This window comes from Macaca nemestrina, chromosome 6, assembly GCF_043159975.1.
Source record: "Macaca nemestrina isolate mMacNem1 chromosome 6, mMacNem.hap1, whole genome shotgun sequence".
NCBI lineage: Eukaryota > Metazoa > Chordata > Mammalia > Primates > Cercopithecidae > Macaca > Macaca nemestrina.
In genome coordinates, this window is record NC_092130.1 from 92,391,944 (window position 1) to 92,417,409 (window position 25,466).

Below are 25,466 nucleotides of genomic sequence, written 5' to 3' on the forward strand. Positions count from 1 at the left end.
TTTTTTTAATTTCTAGAAAAGACTTGCATTGATCCAATTATCCCTATTGTTTCAGGCAGAAAAGCCCATTCAGCACGATATAGTTTAGTCCTCTCAGCAGACTTGAACTAGGTGTGGGGATGTTATCCAAGCTGTGACAAGAAGTCATTTCAGGTGAATTTGAACTTAGTACTCAGAAAATCAATTAGTCTCTCTCAGAGGCTTCTCTGAACTGTAGTGTGGAACAGTAGCAACAAAGCAGAGCCTCTCAAATCAGAAGGACTAAGTTTGAATTCTTTCTTTATCACTCAATAGATATGCAATCAAAGGCTAGTTATTAATCTATGTGCCTCAGTTTCCACATGTAAATTGGTTATAATGGAAGTACTCACCTTATTGGGCTCCTGTGAGGATTATACAGAATAAAATATATATTGAGTACCTGACAGTGAATACTTAATAACTGATGGTGTTGGTTGTTACAATTTTTGTTTTATTGTTACTTAGGAATGCTATAGATCAAAAATTAGAGGACACTGACCTGCATTTAGAGAAAATGAGTCAATAAATAGACTAATGGCACTGGAGTCCCTGACTTCAATTGTCTTTAATGTCTAGTGAATTCCTATGAGCCACTGTACTCATCTCTTTGTATTTATTTATATATATTTTTTGAGACAGGGTCTTGGTCTGTTGCTCAGGCTGGAGTGCAATGGCCCTATAATGGCTCACTGCAGCCTCAACTTCCTGGGCTCAAGCAGTCACTCAAACTTAGCCTCCAGAGTAGCTGGGACTGCAGAAGGGCACCACCAGGCCCAGTTATTTATTTATTTATTTTTTTCAGTAGAGATAGGGGTCTCATTATGTTGCCCAGGTTAGTCTTGTACTCCTGGGCTCAAGCAATCCTCCTGCCCTGGCTTCCCGAAGTGCTGGGATTACAGGTATGAGCCACTGCACCTGGCCTATCTCATAATAAAATCTCTTAGTGCTTACTTTTATTTGAGATATAGCTACATTCACACAGAAAAGCCATACCTAGTATCAGAATCCTCCGTACACCCAGAATGTTTATCTACTTTATTAATTCATCTAAGACTTCTTAGAAGGTTTTATCATATTGAAATATGATTAAACTAAAACTATTTAAAAGAGTTGGTCATGGCATTCTTTTCTGTCCCCTTTAATAGTAAACAGATATTGTATATGTAGACACCGGAGTCACTTATTATTCTATGCATCCAACTTCAAATTTCATTAACCCTGTCTCAATGAAGCAGCTAATGAACAAACACATGTGATGGTGCGAAATTATTTGGCAGCCTACATAATTTTAATAAACACATCACTTTAAACCTTTACCATCTGTCCTTTGCTCTAATTATAGCTGCAAGATGAGCAAAATTTCGAATTGTGTCACAGAATAAGGCACAAGTGATTAAATGTTTTGCATTTTTAATCAATGGTTATAATCCAGTATATTTTAATCAATTTTTAAGAAGTAGAAAGCAAGAGCCTATGAATGGGAAATGTCTTGAATTTCTCACCAAACAGAAAATAAACACTATAAACCATTCAAATAATAGAATACTACTAAGTGATTAATAATGATGCCACATACATAATTTTTTTAATTACTCAAAATATGTTTAAAGTAAAAAACTCTTGTGACTAAATGACTTGTGCACTAAAATATGTATGTGTGTATATACATATGTACATATATTATAAAGTATGTGTGTGCATATATACATACTTATATATAGTTTTACCTGTGTGTACATTTACATAAACACATACACTCCCAGCCCTCAGAAACTATGTTAGATAAATTTTTGTTGTTTTAGGCTACTAAGTTATTAGCAGACTTGTTGAGCAACATTAGACAAGTAATGCAAATGTATGACACAAATATAACTTCTCAGAATCCCACAGGCATACCTCAGAGATATTGCAGGTACAGTTCAGGACCACTGCAATAAAGTGAAAATCACAATAAAGAGTCACACGAATATTTTGGTTTTCCAGTGCCTACAAATGTTATATTTATGCTATGTTATAATCTGTTAAGTGCACAATAGCATTATGTCTAAAAAAGGAATGCAAATAGTTTAATTATAAAATGCTTTATTGCTAAAATAAAAATACTAATGATCAGAAACACAAAGTGAGCACACACTCTTGGAAGAAATGGCACCAACAGACTTACTCGACACGGGGTCACCACAAATCTTCAATTTGTACAAACCACAATAAAATGAAGCACAACAAAGCAAAACAAGTATTTCTCCAGAGTTGATCCTGAGAGAAGGATTTGAGTATATGTGATGGATTTAATAGTGTATTACTTGTCTATTTTTGCATAACACGTTTCCTGATAGCTTAGTAGCTATAAGAACAAATATTTATCGCATGTAGTTTCTGAGGGTTGGGAGTATAGAAATGGCTTGATAGTTCTTCAAAGTCTCTTCTAAAGCTGCATTCAAGTTGTCAGCTATCATCTGAAGGTTTAACTGGGACAGATGTTCTGATTCTGAAAGGGCTTGCTTACATGGCTGTTAGATGGAGGTCTTAGTTTGTTGCTGGCTATTAGCAGCACATACATCATTTCTGCCACATTCTCTTTATTAGAGCTCTGTGAGTAATACCAGTTCATGTTCAAGAGGAGGAAAATTAGGCTCCATCTCTTGAAAGGAGTATTAAAAACTTTGTAGATTTATTTTAAAACCACTGCATTAATTTAATCTCAGGAGGAACTAGTAGAGGAATAGGGATATAAGACAGAGAATGCAAAGAGTTCAAAACAGGGTATGCTAATGTGCAGGCTAATAATTGCTGTGGGCAACTGGACTTAGATTCCCATGGAATCCTCTGGGAGAAGGTTTGGAATATGCTTGTGTTAGTTTGAGTACTCTGCGAAGCAGAATAAACATGCTATACATTTATTAGAGGAAATGTCTATTAAGGATAAATGGAAGAAAGAGTGGTCAGAGAGAGCATTTAGAGTGCAGTCCAGGTCTACCACCTGCGGAAGGAGGATTTGACAGGGAGAGTCTCAAACATCAGTGCAATTCTGAGAGTTTTAGGCCAATACACATTAGAGGAATCCCAGACCTAGCAAGAATGGGCTGGCATTAGTAATTCACTCTGCTCAGTTTTCCACTCAGAGTAGCTCTGAGGAAGTATGCCTGCTGCACAAATGTAGTGGTGGATCCAGAAAGCTGGCAGCTAGCACTGTCTGTCAACTATGCTCCTTGCAGAGCAATATCTGGGCATAGTTTCACAGATTGTACATTTCACCCACTGCATTGCACAAAGCTGATTCTCAATGCAAGTTTAAGGAGTGGCATCACCATCTTTCCTATGACCTTCCCTTCTTTAAGGGAAACTTAAAATCGAGAGACTGGCAACACCAGCTACACCATCCACCACTGTAGTTGATTTTGGGGTCATAAATTATACTCATCCTTTCTCTTCTCTATCCATTCTAAACAATCCCCTAACCTTCAGCTATTACTTTGACAGATCTTGGTGCCTAATAATGTGTTGTGATCCAAATCTTCATTCCTGAGGGCCTAAGCAGAAATCATGGGCTTCTCAGGCTTTAATTGTTGTAAATGTCCACTCAGTTACAATGGGGATGAGGGCACTCAAGAGGTCCACATGGGTAACCCAGTTTCCATATATTTGCCTACATGCACCAACTGTGTAAATGCAGTCCTTCCACTTCCTGCTTATAATCATCAATTATTCTAGCCAAGGTGGTGACTCCTTTCTTCATCTGAAGTCCAGAGTATCCTGGTAGCAGCTATAGCTTTTACTTTAGTGTTATCTTTGCTATGCCAATTGCAACCATTTTGACCATTAGGTCATTCGTTGACCAGTCCCAAAATTTCATTTTACCTTTGTTTTCTCCCACTAGTCCTGGCACTACTTGTGTTAGTTTGTATTTTTTGAAAAGCAGGCAAAATAGGATTAGATATACAAGAGATTTATTGGGGAAACACATGTGAAGAGTAAAGAGTAGAAAGAAGTTAGAAGAAAGACTCTTCAGATCATGGTACAGGTCTGACCTCTGTGAAAAGAGGGGAAGAAAAGATGATTGGTTAAGAAGAAACTCCATAAGCTTTGTCAGGCTAATGGAGAATGCTACAGCCTTAGTTTCTCTTTAGAAGAGTTCCACATCTAATAGGAATAAACCACCACAATGTCTTAAAGTCATTCCATCTGAGTTTCAAGGAAGCTGAGCTTTTTATCTTCTAATTCTCATCATTGGGCTAAAAACTGTTTCCTGGGGCATTGACTCAGCAACACTTCAACTGAAAGAATGTTCTCAAGAACAGCATCATTGATGTTTTCAAGAGGATATCATGGGCACGTGCCAATGAGGGTCTAGGGGATATTTGTGCAGCACCAACAGAAATTCCTACAAATGTGTTTATATTCACATATATATTTCAAAAAATAAAAATGTTAACAATGATGATATTTGAGTGATTATATTTGAAGCTTCTGTTCAGCTTCTAAATTTTTTTTGGATTCTGAGATAATTTAATCTTTTATGGCACAATTTAATTAATGAAATTAATTTTATATATTATTAAAATGCTATATAGCAAAATGAAAATGCTTACAATATATCATTCATGGGAGCCAGAAGAATACAAAAGGCATGGATTACATATATGTAACATATGTTTCAGCAAATACACAGGGAAAAAATATAAAAGTGAAAGTTATATTGTATGATTATGTTTATTTTTTCCTTTTTGTTATCACAAACAGAAAATGTATTGACACAGGCAAACAAAGAAAGAATCTCTTACAAGTTCCCATTATTACTTTATCTTTTACCTCAATTAAATTGAAAGTTGGAACTGGATATGTCCAATAAAAGTTTTAAGAATTGAATTTGCTTTGAATTGTAATACCCAAATATCAATTTCACATTCACATTTGGAGAAAATCGTAACAAAGAATTTGGTGAAAAATAGTAATGCGATGTTACTACAAACATTTTTTTATAAACTGCAACTGAATTAGCATTTCAATAATTACCAAAGCAAAACAACAATGCAGAATGCCACAGAGATGGCCCTGCTGCCAAACATCATAAAGCCATCCTACATTTCTGCAGGAAGGTCACGTAGTTAAGGTCCTTTCTTCTCTCCTGCAAGGCTGTTCTTTTCTATTGGTAAGAAGGGGTTGTTGATGGGATTCTGCTTCAGGAGGCAAAAGTAATAAAAGAAAATGAAAATCATCTCAAATTTAGATAGATGTCAATTCATATCAAAGGACAAAGACTTGGCTGCCAACCAAAGCTAAATCCCTAAAGAAGAATTTTGAACACATTTGACATTTTCTTCACACTTTAATTTGTTTTGGATTCTGTTTAAATTGACTAGAGTTTGAATACCCTTCTTTGAGCTCTAGTTATTTTGTATTTAGTCCTAACCGTAGCCTATCTTCGATTTGACTCTATCCTTCTACCACTATTATCCCTGAAATCAGCACTGCTTTTTCTCTCTTTCTTTCTTTCTTTCTTTCTTTCTTTCTTTCTTTCTTTCTTTCTTTCTTTCTTTCTTTCTTTCATTCCTTCTTTCTTTCTCTTTCTTCTTTCTTTTCACAGGGAAAAATATATGAGGACCACATTACAACACAATACCCTGTATTTTATGGTTTTCATTTTTAGAAATTCAATGTGTTTGGGTACACACAGACATAAACATGGGCACAATAGACACTGAGGACCCCAAAAGGGTATGAGAGGGAAAGACAAAAGAGCTGAAAATTTCCTATTGTGCACTATGTTCACTATATGGGTGACAGGATCAATAGGACCCAAAACTTAGCATCACATAATTTACCTATATAACAAACTTGCACATGTACCCTCTATACCTTAAATAAATTCAATTTTCTTGTTCTTTTATATAATTTTTTCTAAATTTCTCTTGTTTTGATATTGCAACCTTATGTTTGGAGAATTTTCCTTTTGTTTTTATGTTATTTGCTTTTTTTTTTTTTTTTGTACATTGTTTCCTTTCACTAACATATTTAGTCTGATATGTGAGCATGATTTTTTTTAAGTAATTTCTTTTGTATTTTGGTCACAGCTGATTTAATACTCCTCCACTGAGTTCTGAGGATCCCTGGGACTTTCCAAAACTATTCCTAAGATCCCTGAACACTCAATAAGAAAACCTTTAAAAATTACTTGAAGCATTTTGGATCATCTGGCTGCCTAAGACTAAATATTAATATTTGAGTGGCTATGTTTCTATATTCCATGTTATTGAGTTGGCAATAGCAGTACTTTATCACAGGCTCCTTATTAGGGGTTGAGAGGGAAACTGGACACAATAACACAATTCAAACCAACAAAACAGTAAGTAGTGTCACTGATATATGCATAAAAACCTTGGGACAGCTTGAAATGGAAAATTTTATGACAGTTTGCCTGGAAGAGCCTGTGCCTAAGAAGCTGGTCTCCACATTCATGAAAGGCAATTTTGTTGCAGCAAAACAGCCTTATTTGTCGAAGAAAAATTAATGCTGTTAATTTGAATTTTATTGTTTTTATAGTTTATGTTTAATTTGTTTGGCGTTATCGTTTTGTGAGCACTATTAGCATAAGGGACTTGTATCTGGTTTTATTTTTCCACCATTTTAAATACTATTGCAATTAACATACATTATTATAAGATTGTGCGTTTATGATTTTTTCCTTTAAAAATGACATTTATATTTTTCAAGTATAAGAAGCTCTAGATTAAGATATAGCTATAAGTGAAAATTTCTGAAAACAAAAGTGATAATAAAATGATAAATTCAATAGAGCTGTGGTCCCCAAACTTTTTGATACCAGGGACCGGTTTTGTGTAAGATAATTTTTCCATGGACTTGGGTAAGGAGAATGGTTTCAGAATGACTCAAGAGTATTGCATTTATTGTGCACTTTATTCTCATTACCATTATATAGTAATATATAACTAAATAATTATACAACTCACCATAATGTAGAATCAGTGGGAGCCCTGAGCTTGTTTTTTGTGACTAGATGGTCCCATTTAGGGATGCTGGGGGACAGTGACAGATCATCAGTCATTCGATTCTCTTAAGAAGCGCAAAACCTACATCCCTCGTATGTGCAGTTCACACCCAGGCTCCTACTCCTATGAGAATCTAATGCTGCTGCTGATCTGGCAGGAGGTGGAGCTCAGATGGTAATTTGAGTAATGTGGAGTGGCTGTAAATACAGATGAAGCTTCATCTGACTAGGTATATACTTTGATCTGTACCCCATTATTTTAAACATTTTTGGAGAGTATTTCTCAACAACCATTTTCACATTTCACTCATCTCTTTTTCATGTGCCTCTGTTCATGTGCCTGTGTTCAGCTGCATCTGTTTCTTTCTATTAATATTGGTTAGAGATGATGAAAATCATACCTTAAAAATAATCATGTTCGTGGCCGGGCGCGGTGGCTCAAGCCTGTAATCCCAGCACTTTGGGAGGCCGAGGCGGGCGGATCACAAGGTCAGGAGATCGAGACCACAGTGAAACCCCGTCTCTACTAAAAATACAAAAAAATTAGCCGGGCGCGGTGGCGGGCGCCTGTAGTCCCAGCTACTCAGGAGGCTGAGGCAGGAGAATGGCGGCAACCCGGGAGGCGGAGCTTGCAGTGAGCCGAGATCGCGCCACTGCACTCCAGCCTGGGCAACAGCGTGAGACTCCGTCTCAAAAAAAAAAAAAAAATCATGTTCATTGTATTTATCTCCTATTGTGACTTTTTAGGTTATCAGGTTATTTCATGACTCTTACAAAATATTTTGGAATATAATCTAATTTCACATTTCTCTTGCAAATCAAGAAGACATGATAATTGCTCTTCAAAAAAGTACTGATACATTAAAGAATTATGTCACTTTAAAAATATTATGAAGTAAATGATATGTAAGCTCATTGAAGAAAAAATGATATAAACAAATGGTAGCATTTTTATATTATTTTATATGAGAAAGAGAATGAATTAGAGGGAACAGATTAATGCAAAATACTGAGATCATTGTAAACCCATTAAGTTCAATCGGGGAACTGAATACTATTATTTCTTTTCTCAAAATATTTTTATCTTGATGGATCCAATCCTTTGTATTTTTCTTCATTAAATGCAGAGCATGCATCTCTCCTTAAAATCTTCAGCATTATTTGTCTTGCCAATCATATGGTTCAACAATATAGAATTAAAATAGAAAAATAGTATCATCACCTACACCATTGGTATTGACAAATAATGCTTTTATTCTCATAATTAGTGGATCCAAGGGAAAAAATCAAAGATAAAAAGTCAGTAACAAGAATCTTATCCATTTGAAAGCATGATTAAGAAAATGAAGTGTATTCTCCAAATTAAAAATCTGTCTCAGCGAGATTCTCAATACATAGACCCATACTGAGTTTGAATTATTATAATCTAGTAGAATTTACAGGAAGTTTGCAATTATTATTCATGGTTCTTTTAGTTTTAGTTTTAGTTTTAGTTTTTGTTTTTGTTTTGTTTTGTTTTGTTTTGTTTTAAGGATAGAGTCTTGCTGTGTCACCCAGACTGGAGTGCAGTGGCCCAATCTCGGCTCAATGCAACCTCCGCCTCCCAGGTTTAAGCGATTCTCCTGTCTCAGCTTCCAGAGTAGCAGGAATTATAGGCACCACCACCAGCCTGGATAATTTTTGTGCTTTTACTAGAGACGGGGTTTCACCACGCTGGCCAGACTGGTCTCAAACTCCTGACTTCAGGTGATCCGCCCGCCTTAGCCTCCTGAAGTGCTGAGATTACAAGAGTGAGCCACTGGGCCAGGCCTGCAATTATTACTAATAATTCACGTTTATGTTAAAAGCTTCCATTACCACACACTTAAAACCAGAAAACAAAAGAACCAATGACCAAGATTCCAACCATTCTAATGCAATATTGTTAGAATGGTTAGCTGTTAATTCAAATTGTTAGCTTGTGAAGATAGAATCTTCCATAAGTCAGAATGTAGTATGCAGGCCAGTCTAATGAAAATGCATAACCTTGCCAAATGGGGATCTGATGAGAACCATGAACAATACACGTGGCCATCTTAAGTCACCACTGGCTGTAGAAACCCAGAGCACACGCACTATTACTTGTGTATTCAAAATACCTTCATGTAAAATAGACATCACCTGTTCATCACCTTTATGACAAACAAAAACAATTTTCATTGTTTTCCACAAAATAAACTTTAGACCTAAGAAATTCTAATACATGATGATGAGTAGCACATAAAGAAGAAAAATGCCAGATTTTAGTCTTAATTTTTTCTAAGATGTGGAAAATATCTGTTCCATTCAGTAAATAAGTTGATATCAGTAGGTTATATATCTTGATGGTTCTTTTGGTTTTGTATTTTTCTTTAGGTTGGTGAAAGTAACATTGTTTCTTTACATATTTACCATCAGAAATGGTAGAAAGCATAAGGATATTTCAATGTCATACTTTCTTTAAGGAAATAAAAAAGCAATGGTCAGATTCTGTGACATTACGCTATTTCAGAAAACTCAGGCGCTTGCCATTACTAAGTGCTACTCCTGAAAATGTTCTTGTCTATTTATTAATACCATGAAGATTACTATGACATCTTTAGCAAAAAGTCACATTTTTCTGTCCCTGGAAAATTGATCTGCTTTTTAAAAGAAATGTTGGTGCCACTGATACAAATATTCTGCATGTATCCATTTTTTTCTTTTACAATTTTTTTAAAGACAGCTACTTGCTGAGTTTATGCCTCAAATTGCTCAAATGCCATTTTTTTCTTCTACATAACCACCATGTTTTAAATCACATTTGTTCTAAAAAGATAACCATGGAAAAAATGACTTTTAATACAAAGAGTTGGAATGAAAGCTAAATGAGACAGATGGAGTAAATGAGATTGCTTTTCCATTTCTTTCCCACTATTTCAGGAAGAAGTAAAGCCACAGCCTACTATTTTGAAAAGCTATAAAATATCATCTCTCCAGTAATGAATACTTGATCAACTGGTGGTTTTTTCAAAACTCCTCTTACATCTAATGGAACTACAGGTATATCCTGTTCCCAGTGTTGACTATATAACTAATACACTTCAGCTAACAATCCAATGCATTTGTGAAAACGAGATAGACTATGAAGAAAATCGCTACAGCAAAAACATACTCAGAAGCTGTCTGACGGAGTCACAAAAGCCTGTCATGCATAAGGGCCTGTCATGTCAAGCCTAAATGCTTTGGGTTACTGCTTAAAATGTGCAACTACTATAGGAAGCATGATTTATAAAAATCAGTGCAAAGTACATGATGGGTGTGTGGTTATTTTTTAATATATATCCTTTACTTAGCCACAAACAAAAGTGAGTGGAGTTTGGCAGCTCTATGGTTATTTTATAATAGAAGAATCAGCCTATCAGCCTTTTAAACCTAACTCATTGTAGATATTAAACATGTATAGTCAAATCATCAGGGGCACAAGTAGTCAATGATTAACTTTTTTTTTTTGTCTCAAGGGCTTCTTCCCTTCAAGAGAACATAAATAGGGAACACTGCCCATCTCATTTTGAAAAGACTGACAAAAAATGTTAGAAAAGGAGGAAAGGGGAGAGGAAGGGAGGGAATAAAAGAGGAAACAAATATTTAAAGGCCTTTTTTTCCTGACCCTATAAGCCTTAAATATATTATATAAAAATAAAATATAATTATATTTTAGGAACCAAGTAAAACAAATATAGACTCCTTTACTCGAGTGAACTTTACCCAATTCAAGCAGTCAATATTCAGTCACCAAAATGAATGCTAAAAGCAGTAATGTTCAGGAAGTTAATAAATAGCCCTCTATCAATTCTCTTGTATGTAGGAAAACCAATGCCAGGAATATCTCTTTATTTTTCTTTCCTACCACTGAAAAGCAAAGTTTTATTACTGAAGAGAACCTTTTAAAGTGATAATATAAAAATTAAATAGGATTATGTTCTATCTTCATCCCAAGTGCTATATGATATTCTTGTGTTTTTATCTGGAGAGAATAATTATTTCAAATATTTACTCTAGTTGAAGAGTTTAATAGGAAATAAATGAGAATTTTTAACTCAAATTGGTTTTTTTTTCTAGTTTTTACCATATTCTTCGCATCAAAGGCCTTTTAGCTCTGAAAGTAGGCCTATATCTATGACAGTACTAAATGCAATTTTTATCTACTTTATACATTCTATAATTTGTCCTCTGACCCTATTATTTACCATTTGTTTAGCCAAATGATTACACAGCTTTCAAGCTGACAATATAACTTCACTATATGAATCTTAATCTTATTCTTGGTTCTTTTGAGCCTACCTATGAAAGGATTTTACTTTACCTGTGGCATTCATTATCCATTTAAGAGCTTTTTTTATCTTACCCATTTATAAAAATGATAGAAATTGAATCACTAAAAAGAGTGGAATATTTTTCCGTAACTTTGAGAACAATAAGATGCATGTTTTCCTATGTGCCTTTAGAATATGATAAACATTTTATAGTTTTCAGATTCATACCTGAGCAAGGTGTTATACTGGCTCACTTTTATTGATAAGAAAACTAAAGCTCAGTGATGATATAATGATTCTTGTTTTGCTCATTTCTTAAGATATGGAACTGGGCTTTAAAGCTTGTTTGTCTAAGAGTATGAGCTCACACCACTATGCTTATTTCATCCTTAGAGTTATGGATCGGATCTATATAATCATGTGTGGAATGTAGGGATCAAGTCTTTTTCCTATTTGTACACTTTCAATGGTACTCTATATAAGGTGTGCAACAACATTCAAATGAGTAAATAATTAAATGAATAATTCTAATAATGGTACTTTTCTGTTAGGAGCAGCATGGTTGCTACTCTCAAATGTCTTCAGAAAGTTGCCCTTTTAGATTTTTATCAGGCATGTTTTTATGAGGCGTGTATCTCTTAGAGTGTATCTCAGTTGCATAGAAAACTTATTTAAATACAAGCTTCACACATAAACATGTAAACCTGAAACAACAGCAGCAAATAACTCAGAGCAATACTTGATATGTTGCATCTCTTAACTTACAAATTAATAACAGGTTTTTATTTTATACTTCATTGTATAAATTTGTACTATAATTTAGATGATCTTAAAAATATTAAAAGTCACATTTTTATAAACTAGTGTTTATGCATAGTCATAAGGGGTTAATTGAGCATAGAAAGCACACACTTGAGACTCCAAATTGAATAATTTGATTTGTAAACAGGTACTTAGTGTACAAGAAGCCATTACACATGCAATTATCTGACTTCAATTAATTGTGTGCATCTCTAAGGAGCAACTTAAGAATGTTTGTTTCAATTTCACCGGCTTTAAGGCCTGATATCTATAAACATTTATTTTACTTACGCTATAGTTTTCAACTTTGGAAAAGACATTGCTAACGGCAATTATTATGTTCCTGTGAGGGAACATTGGAACTGCCATAATCATACCCCAGGTTTAAGCCCTTTTCCATTCAGTCCCCTCTCTCCTCACACACAAACACACATGGCCAGAAACAAAATCAAGTTCAGGCTTCTCCAAAAGATGGAAAACCATGTGTTAAGAAATATGTGTTTGTAAATAAGAAATTGCTCTCAATTCAATAGCTCTTTATACTGTGTGCATTCCCCATCCACCTGTAGAATTTCAGAAGCCTCATTTAGGTTGCCTGAGCACTTATGCTATTATTCCTGTAATGACCCAGAGATCAATTGTGCCAAAGTCAAAGCAAAGAGAAGACACACTATGGCCCTTAGAAAATGGCTTCAAAGCTATCATTCTGCGGGTACCTTTTTCCTATCTCTTCAGTCATGAAGGAACATTTCTCATGTAGCTACCTGAAGACCCCTTTAATGGGCTTTCTATTTGCTTAGAAATTTAGTTCTACAAACAGATGATTGATCTTCTTCCTCCTTATTATTCTCCTTGTTTTCTTCTATCTCTATTTCTTCCTCATCCTTCTTCTTTTCTTCCTCATTACCCCAAAAAGATAGAAACTATAAGTCCAAAACAGGTAGGAGAAAAGACTACAAACTCCTAAACAGAGACCTGATCTTCCCTATCTTTCTACCTCCCCCTCCCCCCAGCCTTTAAAGAAGTGATTGGGATGGTCACAATAATCAACAAGTCATTGCTAGTCGAGCAATTATTTTCACTGAAATATTAAAATGATAATGCCATTCTGGAAATCCTTCTGGAAACTGCCAGTCTGAATGTGCTGAATTTCAATCAGCTCTTTTATTTTCCTGTACTTTTATCTATTATATACAACACAATAGGTGAAATTCACCTTTGACATTGGATTACAATAAAATATTCATTGTCTATCTCTACCACATATTGAGGACAGGAATTGCTATAAGACTACAAAACAATATGCAAAAAAAGTCTATAGAACCCTCAGAGATAGTTTCTTGGGAGACTCTCGCTTTGGACTCTAGAAGCAAACCATGAGACAATGAGTTGAGCACAAGCTGTCTATTTGAGAAGATCAAAGAATGAGTAGGGAAGTGTTGAGGGAAAATAAGAAAAAGAAAACTGTCACTACAGATGTGTCCTGTTAAGCCAGCTGACCCAGGGAGTGACTGTGAGAAAATTTGGTGAAACAGAGCACCACAGATAGCTCAGAACTATTCCACCTTAGAGGTGAGGAACTGAAGTATTTATCAACTCCGAGTAGTAATTTGTTAAATGGTGTTAATTCCTCTGCATAGTTGGCATCATCCTAGTGGGTTTCTACAGTTTGTGGGGGTAAAGAATCTTCGGAGACAAAGATGCAGTTACTGCAGGTGAAAATGGAAAGTCAGCCAGAACATTTACCTGAGAAAGTTTAAACAAGCTTCAGAGAGTGAATGGAGGCATGCTGAGGGGCAATGAAAGCATTTGCTGCAAGGAATAGCAGGAGCTACCATGGACCAAGTGAAGTTTGAGATTCTATTAGACATCTGATAGGAGATGTCAGTAACATGTCTTGATTTCATGGATGAGTGCTAACAAAGAAGTGAAAGCATTGCCAGCATGACACAGAGTGAGGCAAATTTAACCCAATGAGTAGACAAAAGAAAGAATTAAGAAAAGTAAATAGCCTGTTTATGAGGTACCTGAATTTAAATCATAATGTATCATGCTTAAAACTATCAAAGTATTTATTACACATATACAGAAAATAATATTGAAATATTACTTTGTGCAATAATCTCAAAAGGCCAAAATCTGTCATCTTTATTTAGGATTCAATATTACAGCCATTAGTGCCCTTTCAATTGTCAAACTTTAAAAATTGCAGCCTATATTCTCAAAGGATTTTGTTAAGGGTTATTTATTACTTTATTAGAAAGCCAATTGTCTAAAAATGGATTAACTGCAATTAATCAAGTCAAGTTATATATAAATCCCTATCATCAATACTCACAAAAGAAGTCTGAAGCATTATGTGGATGAGTCTAATTAAATGTGAATCTTTCTGCATGAGCTCAGAAGCCTTCATCTCCTTATAGTTTGCACTGTACACAGAGTTATTTCATAAACATCCTCAAAGGAAGCATATTGCTTTTAAAGGTCAATATTATTGCAATACTGCTTTTAAAGGTAAAAATTATCCCTAATTAATAACCTAATTTGTATTATTAAAATAATGATTTTAAATGTTAAAATTATTTCTAATGTTGTATGGAAAACAAAAACTTTCCTAGAATTAGATATAACTTTCTAGACCTAGACATTCACAGATACTTAAAACTCAACATGCTTAAATAGAAACCCTATCTACCTGATAGAAAACTCATTTTTCTGTATAGATTACATATTTATATCATGCCTATTACCCTTCATTCAATCTCCCAAGCAAGAATATAAGGAGGCATGCTTCCTTTTTTTTCCTCACTCAATAAATGGCACAATCATCTATCCAATTACTAGCATCAAAAATCTAGGAGTTATCTCAATTTTCTCTCATACAGTTCATCAGTATGCCCCATCAATTTGACCTCCAAAGCATATCCCATTCTAAAGCCAGAAGGACTGCTTTTTTCCAATGTCACTGCTGTAATCCTTGCTAAAAAACCATCGTCCTGGATAGAGTATTGTAATATCCTCAAAATTTGTCTCACTACTCCCATCTCTCCTCCTACAGTCTATTTTCTATATAACATCAGAGTCGTATTTCTTGTTGTTGTTTTGGAATTTTTTTCCCCTTATTTGTAGGTAGACACAGAGTGTCGCTTTAAGAAATGGAAATCACTTCATGTTAGACTTCTCTATTACAACTTTCTAATGGCTTTTCATCACACTAGAATAAAATTCCAACCTCCTAGCCCAGTTTACAACATTTCATGTAATCTGGCCCCTGACTACTTCTCTGACATTCTTACATCCTGCTATACCACTGGACTCCCTCCTGCTGTGCTCAGATACACTGGTCTTATTACCTTTTTTTTAGTCCATTTAATACATTTCCAATTTTTGGTAAAGTGTCTTAAGGAATGAGGAAGAGTTAACCAGGTACTGTGTAGGAATGTACAAACACAAAAGCATTCAATCAATGTGGTCTCTATGAGGAAAGCTAAGGTGTGTGCTAGGAACCACAGCAGTCTAATGTTGCTGCAGTATAAATAAGGAATGATAAGAGACGAGTCTGGAAATGTAGCAAGAGTACAATAAAATCCTTTTAGGTTTTCCTAAGGACTTTAGATTTTTTATTTTGGTAGGATACATGATCAAGACTCTTTGTATAATCTGATAAAAGATTGTATATATTTTCCAAGGGTGACACAAATCACTAAGAAGCATTTTAACCCCATTCTGCATACAATCTCAGGTGGCATCCTAACCCACTAAACACTGTTTTTAGGGTTAAAATTTTTGCTAGACAAGAAAACAAATAACCTGATTTAAAAATGGGCAAAGAGCCTGAATAGACATTTCTCAAAAGAAATTTCACAAATGGCCATCAGATACATTAAAAAATGTTTAGCATTGCTAATAATTAGGAAAATGCAAATTGAAACATTACCTCACATCTACCAGAATGGCTATTATCAGAAAGATGCAAGATATGTGTTGGTCAGGATGTACACACTGTTGGAAGGAATGTAAATTAATACAGCCATTATGGAAAACACTATGGAGGTTGCTTAAAAAACTAAAAATAGTGTTACCATATGATCTAGCAATCTTACTTCTAGGAACATATCCAGAGGATTTGAAATCAGTATGCTGAAGAGCTATCTGCACACTTATGTTTTTTTGAAGTCCTATTCACAATATCCAAGTTTTGGATTCAATGTAAGTGTCCATCACCAAAGAATAGATGAAGAAAAGATTTTGAATATACACGCAATGGAATATTATTCAGCCTTAAAAAGAATAAAATTTTGCCATTTGTGACAACATGAATGAACTTGGAGGATATTCTGCTAAGTGAAATAAGCCAGGCACAGAAACACAAATACCACATGGACTTGCTTATATGTGGAATCTAAAAATATCAAGCACATAGAAGCAGAGACCAGAATGGTGGTTACTAGAGCCTGGGGACTGGGAAAAACTGAGAGGTAATAGTCAAAGGGTAAAATGTTTCAGAAGGAAGGAATAAATAATAAATATTTGAAGTGATGGGTATATACATTTGCTTGATTTAATCATTCCACATTATATACATATATCATAGCATCACTCTGAACCCTATAAATGTATACAATTAAAAATTATCAATATCCAATTATATACATTTTAAATAACAAAAATAATTTTTAAATTTTTACAATAGTTCTTTTCAGTTATTGAATAATATTAATGTGCTATTTTAAATAATACATCATGGTGAACTTTGACAATGAAATGGATGTGAGAAATACAACATTGAAGCCACTGGGAAGAATGGTTAGAAAATTATTCAGTAAGTCCCGAAATGGTGGATTTCATAAACATATTATTTATCCGATAATGTCCAAAGGAAATAGTAATTGATTATATATGGGTAGCAATAAGAAGAGTAGTAATTTTTTTTTTTTTTTTTTTTTTTTTTTTTTTTTTTTTTTTTTTTTTTTTGGAGATGGAGTCTCACTCTGCTGCCCAGGCTAGAGTACAGTGGCATGATCTCGGCTCACTGCAACTTCCGCCTCTGGGGTTCAAGCAATTCTCTGCCTCAGCCTCCCGAGTAGATGGGATTATAGGTGCCCACCACCATGCCTGGCTACTTTTTGTATTTTTAGTAGAGACGGGGCTTCACCATCTTGACCAGGCTGGTCTTGAACTCCTGACCTTGTGATCCACCTGCCTCGGCCTCCCAAAGTGCTGGGATTACAGGCATGAGCCACCATGCCCTGCTGAAGAATAGTAAATTTTTTTACTCAGGTTTCTGCCCTAGGTTCATCAAAACCCCGTGCCATTTTGAACCCTGTCACTTTTAAGTACTATTGATGACTTAAAATCTTTACCACTCGAGCATGTCCACAAATGACTGGGAAAGTGTCATAGCTTTGATTTTGCTTTTACAAATAAGCCAGTAGGAAATTAGAAAGTAGGAAAATTTGAAAATATAGAATCTGCAAATAATGAGGATCAATTAAATCTTTTTTAAAGATTTTTGGAAAATCAAATTAGACATTTAAAGCATAACTTCAAACACATATGTAATTTAGATTTTTGAAAAAGATATTCTTGTAAATATTCACTAATTCAAATTGAATCTTAGATTTATAATATATATTAATGTAGAAATGTGAATGTAAAGTAGTTTAAGCAAATTAACAACATGATTTTGAGGATAACATATTGCTATGGTTTTCATGTGTCTTAAAGAAAGCTTCTGCTGGAAATTTAATCCCCAATGTAACAGTATTAGGAAGAGGAGCCTTATAAGAGGTGCTTACGTCATGAGGGCCCCACCATCATGAATGGAGTAATGCCAATTACAAAAAGGGTTTGAAGCTATGAGTTTTCTCTTTTCCTTTCTCTTGGCCCTTCTGTTATAGGGTGACAAAACAAGAAGGCTCTCACCAGACGCCAGCACCTTGATCTTGGACTTTCCAGCCTCCAGAACTGCAAACCAGTAAGTCTCTGTTCATTACCAATTGCCCATTCTTAGGTATCCTACTATAGCAGCACAAAGTGAACTAAGACACATAAAATTCCCAGCACTTTAGTAAATAGGCTCCAAGTAAATGAGATTATTATGGCCCTTACAATAGTAAAGCCATCAAACACATAGTAATGCTAAATGTATAAAAAAACAGCTTAGAGGAGAGTACATATTTTAAAACATAGAAATAAAAATTAACCTGCTGAGAAAATTTAAACACAACGTTTTTGCTAACTGACACGCTTAAGTTTTGCTTTGCTTAAAACAATCTGAATTCATTTTTAAAACTTTTGCATTTTACTTAACTTGAAACATTAGAAATTAAAGTATAATGTCTACTTTTGCCTGGAACTCTATACTCCTATTTCTCTGAATAGAAGAGAAGCTGAGGAAGACCTTGCAAAACCAACAAAACATTTTGGAGATATGCCATTGGATAACAACCATATATAGGAACTGCTGTCTGGGATTTAGTAAATAATGACACCATCATAACTCATTTTATTATGATATCTCTTCTTTATCTATTACAAATTGCTTACTAAGAAATACGTCATTTGATTTTTGCAATAATTTATGAATTAAGCTAGTATTAGTATCCCCAAAGAAACTGAGATTTAAATTTTTGACTTGATCAAGATAAAATATGTGCATATTGAGATTTTTACCACTTGTAGATCAAGAGATTTGCAATGTGACTGGTATGCAGATGAAAGGCTTATTGTCGTAGGAACTATATTTGCACCTTTTGCAATCAGACAAGAGCTATGATTAGCTCTCACTAATGCTCTCTAGGATCACCATATGAAGGTTCCAAGAAGTGGGAAGAATCACAGTGTAAGCCAGAGAGAAAAATATATAAAACAACCTATGACTAAGAAATTAGAAATGAATATAGAGGCATAATGTTCTTTAGAAACATAGAAAAATTTTTTTTTTTAAATCAGAGTAAGTATGTGAGAGGAAAAAACAAACTCAGTTTCACTCACTGTCCTCTTGCAACATGTTTCTGACACCAGCTGTGTGGGATTTCTCCCAGCAGCAAACAAGCAATCAATTCTGTAGAGGAATCTGTAGCTGGGCCTCCTCCAATTCAATCCTGACAGAGATCACAGTGGATGAAGGCTTAGTCCCAGAAGAGTGTCCCCCAGTTCCAGTGCTAATCACAAGCCCCAGGTTCTTTTACCTGTGCTTCTGACGACAAGCTATAAAGTGGGGTCCCCGCAACTCCCTCTTCGGATTTAAATAACTTGCTACAGCAGCTAACAGAATTCAAGGAAACATCTTTTCTGGTTTATTATAAAGGATATTACAATGGACATAGATGAAAGGATGCGTATGGTGAGGTATGAGGGAAGGGGTGCAGAGTTTCCATGTCCTCCTCATTCGAGCCACCTTCAAGGGACCTCCATGTGTTCAATTATCCAGAAACTCATCCAAACTCTATCATTCGGCTTTTATGAAGGCTTCATTATGTAGGCATGATTGATTAAATCATAGGCCATTGGTGATCAACTTAACCTTCAGCCTTTCTCCCCTCCTGGGAGGTTGGGAGGTGGGCCTAAAAGCCCTAAACCTCTAATCCTACCTTGGTCTTTCTGGTGATCAATCTCCAACCCCATCCTAAGGCTACCTAGGGGCTGCCAGCCATCAGTCGACTCATTTACAAAAGATACTTAGTACTTTGAAGATTTCAAGGATTTTAGGAGTTATATGTCAGTAAACAGGAACAAAGACCAAATATAGATTTCACAATATCACTGTGTGGGCTATAAACTTGTACATGGTAATAAGCAATACAATGTAATAAAACCATAAATAAAAGCAGCAGGACCTGTAGATTCAATTTTCTCTGCCTTGGAATTCTAGAACATTACCTATTCTGATGAAATACAGCTCATTTTATTTTAATTGAATGAAACTTCCTAGTTGGAATCATTTCTCTGACAGTTATTCTTTTGAAGCCCCAATATCCTTTCGAGTTAACTTAAAGCTGTGTCCTAGAAAGACGAAACAATGAGACAGGGACAAAAAAGAATTAGGAACGTGTAGTAATAAGGTAACAGGCCAAATAAAACAACAACAACAACAACAACAACAACAACAAAAAACCCTTACTGTTCAAATGTATTAACAATAATTGGGCTAGGGAAAAATATTTATATTTATATATGCATATAGATATATAAATGTATATATTATAATTTAGAAAGGAATGTAATTATAACAAATTCTACCTATTTTATTACCTTGAGGGATGAACAGAGCTGCAACTGAAAAAGATGCCTGTGTCCTTATATTTCACCTATAAATCTATCCAGAGGTCTTGAGGTAACAGAAAGTTGACAGATCGGGTCTTATTTCCAGCCTTCAATCAATAACCAAAGGCGACTTCACTAAATTTAAAGTGACACCTAAGGAAGGTTAAACAAACCTTAAATATCATTGTGCACATTAGTAAGTAAGTATCATTTGTATAGGAAGACTTCTATAGGAGTAAAGAAAACAACTGAATAAGACAAATAGCTCAGGCTCAGTGGAAACCTACTACACTGAACACTAGCTTCCATTTAATTATCAAGTATTATTTGGCTACCATTAGTATTTATAAACAAAGATAACTCTGTAACTTATACCATATAAAAGCCCTGTCCTCATATTTTTCATAAGTAGCTGTGTAAAACTAAATCCAATTTTTGGGAAGATTTTTACATTTCAGCTTGTTAAAAAGAAGACTGAAGATTTATACATAGATCCTGGTAGCAGTTTTGCCATGTACAGGTTGTGTAGCGTATAGACATTTATTTAAATTCTGTGGCTTTCCAGTCTCTGCCTCTGTACAATGAGGTTGGATTAGAACCATATGGTGTATTCAGTTCTTTCTATTAGAAATACAAAAATAAGTGCATAATTAGATCTTCATTGAGGAAGTAGACGTGCTCATCGTATTAAATTACACGTTGATACTATTCAACTGATAAAATTCTTTTTCAAAACCCATGTAGCAGTCTATTTTGCAAAGCATGAGGTAGTCTATTTTGCATTGCTTATAAAGAAATGCCCAAGACTGAGTAATTTTAAGGAAAAGGTACTTATTTGGCTTGTAGGCTATAAAATAAGCATGATGCCAGCATCTGCTCCACCTCTGGTAAGGCCCAAGAGAGAAGAGGGGAGGTCCCAGACTCTTTTTAACAACAACATCTTGCCTGGACTCATTACCAAAGGGAGGGCACGAAACTATTCATGAGGGATCCATCCCCAAGAACCAAACTCCTCCCACCAGTCGCCACCTCCAACATTAGGGAATCCCATTTCAACATGAGATTTGGAGGGGACAAAAATCCAAACTACATCACATGTAAATTGGTGATTTAAAAAAAATGTAATGGATTATTTATTGGCTTTTGTACTGGTATTTAAAATATAATATTCTCCAATTACTTTATTTGCCCACTAACAGCATACTTCATTTATCCATGCATTCAACCAATGTCTATGCTCTAGGTAATTGTGCTGTGCTTGGGCATACGGTGGTATTCCCTGCTACCTAGAGCACAGAATCTGGTGGGAGAAGCAAAGAGTAAGTAAAAATAGAAAGATGTGGTTACAGATAGCAACTAATTAGAAGAAAAGAACAAGGTATTTTGAGAGGTAATAATGAAAAGTCTACTTTAGATTTGGAGATGAGGGAAGAAAATGAGAAAACACTTTCAGGCAGCCTAACTGGAGATATGAATTATTTCCCAAGGTGAGAAAATGGTCATTGTGTTTGAGGAAGTGAAATAATATAACAGTTTACAAATGATGGAGAAACAGACAGGATGAGTGGCAGACAAAAGTTGCATACTACTGAGTATTATAACTTCCTTAAGGTATAAGTATACTACTTAAGGGCAACTGAAAGCCATTAAAAGGTTTATAAACCTGGGAGTAATGGAAAAGGATGTACATTTTACAAAGATGACTATGAACGCTGGTAAAGGTTAGATAATGGAGTGGGCAACAGCAAAGGTTGTAGACTATTCTAGAGGTTTAGGAAAGAGACTTTGTGTTGGTGGTATGGAAAAAGACAGAAGAAAACAGTACCAATACTTAGGAGGTGATTATGCATTTCTAGTGAAATCAATCTCCCCAGTTGTGGGATTTTGTTTAGTTTTAGATTGGTTTGTTTTTACCAGAATTATTAAGTTTAGGGGTCCATGCATGAAAAAAAAAAAAAAAAAAAAAAAAAGGATAGCAGAAGATATTTGTAAGAGTGTGATTATTATGGATCAAGAAATAAAATCAGGGTAAGAAGGGCAATAAAGATAGATGGGAATTTACAAATGGGCAAAGGGCATTATTTAGCCTGTGAACTGAAAGGATGCAATAATGTAACTATTTAGACATGGTGCATCACCACTCCATGCAAGTCCCCAAATGGTAAGAGGCATGAAGAGATACTTAATTTTTTTTTTAATTTTAAAGAATAGTATTTTATTGAATAAGTTTTATTCAAAGAAAAATAAGCTTTAATCTACAATGAATGCCAGATTACACAGCAGAAAGCAATTTTCTTAGTTTTCCACACAGAAAGGTTCTTACTAAGTGAAAAAAGCCATAAAATTATATTCACAAATATAGTATTCTATCTCAAAACATTTCACATGATTATTCACAATACTAATACAATTAAATCAGTCATTCAGTCAGGTTAAAGTATAACAGTAATGAAAAAATGCAAAATTTAACATAAATTACATTAAAACCCTTGTTACATCAAACCAAAAAATGCAAATTTCTTACTAAATCCAGAAAAATGGTAAAATATACAGTAATTTAAAATATTACATTAATGATGGCCGGGCGCAGTGGCTCCTGCCTGTAATCCCAGCACTTTGGGAGGCCGAGGCCGGCGGATCACGAGGTCAGGAGATCAAGACCATACTGTCCAGCACGGTGAAACCCCGTCTCTACTAAAAATACAAAAAAAAAAAAAAAAAAAAAATAGCCAGGCGTGGTAGCGGGCACCTGCAGTTCCAGCTACTCCGGAGACTGAGGCAGGAGAATGGCGTGAGTGAACCCGGGAGGCGGAGCTTGCAGTGAGCCGAGACGCGCCATGGCACTCCATCCAGCCCGGGCGACAGAGCAAGACTCGTCTCAAAAAAAAAAAAAAAAAAAAAAAAAACCCAAAAAAACCTCATTAATGATACAGAGTAAGAAAGTGGTAAACTCCAAAAATCTATAGGCATATTTGCTACCTTTAGACTTCAAAGTAGAATCTGACCACCCAAACATTAATGTAGCGTTTGTCTAATTTTTGTTTTGTTTTTGAGATAGAGTCTCACTCTATCACCCAGGCTGGAGTGCTGTGGCGCCACCCTGGCTCACTGCAGCCTCCGCCTCCCAGGCCCCAGAGACTCTACTGCCACAGTCGCTCAGGCAGCTAGGAATACAGGCACACGCCACCACGCCCAGCTATCCTTGCATTTTTGCAGAGACAGGGTTTCAGCATGTTGGCCAGGCTGGTCTCCAACTCCCGACCCCAGGCGATCCGCATGCCTCAGCATCCGAAAGTGCTGGGATTACAGGAGTGAGCCACCGTGCCCTGCGTCATTTTTCTAATTTGAAGACACAGTTGTCCCTTGCTATCCATGGGGTTTTGGTTTCACGACCCCCTAGGACCTGAGGATACTTAAGTTCCTTAGATAAAATCACTCAAGGCCGGGCGCAGTGGGAGAAACTTAAAAATTAAGGTATGAATCCATCACTGGATAAATGAATGTGGCATGGCACTTATATCACAATTATATCAACATTTCTGAGCTCAGCTGTGTGTCTTATTGATACTTGAACAATTAATAGAAATGTCTCTGACTCAAGAAGTAAGCTTAAGACTTATTCTTTTACAATGGGATGTGATTTATATGAATTTTACTATAACATCATGTTACTGAAAAGCTGTCAAAATCAGTGTTAATGCAGAATTATCCCAGAATTTTAATAACGTCTCTCCAACAACCTTTAAAATTGAACAAGTGGTTAGCAATGTAACTGGCCTGCCATTAAAAAAAAAAAAAAAAAAAATCATTGGCCTGATTATTTAAAGGAACTAACTTATGAAGTTTGAAAATCTGAGATGACATAATGCATGTGAGAAAAACCTGTCATTCAGATAACTAAGTTCCAAAGGGCATAAAGCTTTATTCAATAATCAAAATATGCTGAAGTCTATAAATTTAAATGCACAAAAGTTAGTGCATTCAAAATTAATTCTTCTGCCCATGAGCCACCAACTCTTAAATATAAACAATATGTAACAATTATCTTTACCACATTTTTGACTCCACACACATGCTGACCTTTCGAATTTAAATATATGTGTTTCAATATGTATTTATATACTATGATTTAAAAGAAGTATATAACAGTATATTAGTTGTCAGGTGGTTATTTACAATTCATCATCGAAAATGTAAAAGAAAAGATTATGCATCATGTGAGACTATACTGAAATTAGAATTATTTTAAATTCAAGATAGAGAAGATGTTTGACTGTCTCCTATATACTAGATTTCATGCAAATATCAATGAGTAAAAACGTGTACTTGTCTTCAAGAAACAAATCTATTCAAGACATTTTTAACCTAACTTTTAAAATTTCTTTTATTGATCTAGCATTTAAAAATTTTCAACAATATAATCTTGTGGTATTTTTTATCACTGGTTGTACTTAACTCTTCACCAAAGCTCTACTATTATCATCAAAATTATTTGAAATATAAATATTTGATTGAAATATTTTAACTCTAACAGTGGTGACTATTTTAACAGTAGTGACTCTATTTTAAATGGCATAGTTTTACTCTCACAGCAAGGATACAATGTATTATATTTAATTGTTCTATTTTAAAATATATTTAAACTTTTTATGAGCATTTGATAACATTTCAGTCGACAGAAACCCTTATTCAAGTCTCACTCTTTAACTGTTTTCCTGTCTATTTTCAGCTATGACTGATACTGCTCCTCTTCCATTATCTAGTCCTTCCTTCTCATCTTGAAGACCACAGTCCTCCAAACCCGTTGGAACTCAACATGCCTATGTTTGGACAGTCTGGACAATGAGTTATAAGGAAAGCAAAATATTAAGCAATGACTTATAGAAACCATTCTCAAAAAACAGCAAGCATACACCCATATTCTTGCTTTTTCTGCCCTTCTACCCTGTTGCTTGAAATAGAGATGCTGTCATTTGTGAACTGAGGTTAAGGTCATACCATGGAACAATGGGGTGCCTGAGTCCCTGACACTGTGGTGCAATCTGCAAAACTGCATA

The 25,466-nt window shown here is 35.1% G+C and overlaps 1 long non-coding RNA gene across 3 annotated transcripts in view; it reads right to left on the bottom strand.

Annotated features, from left to right (window-relative positions):
* The window catches only part of LOC139363830 (uncharacterized), a 125,017-nt gene that overhangs the window by 87,263 nt on the left and 12,288 nt on the right, over window positions 1–25,466 (bottom strand). For all 3 annotated transcript variants that reach the window (XR_011624863.1, XR_011624865.1, XR_011624864.1), the window contains exons 2-3: window positions 20,398–20,562; window positions 20,026–20,148 (exon numbers count right to left, since the gene is read on the bottom strand). This is a non-coding gene — a long non-coding RNA (uncharacterized lncRNA). The remainder of the gene's footprint in view (window positions 1–20,025; window positions 20,149–20,397; window positions 20,563–25,466) is intronic.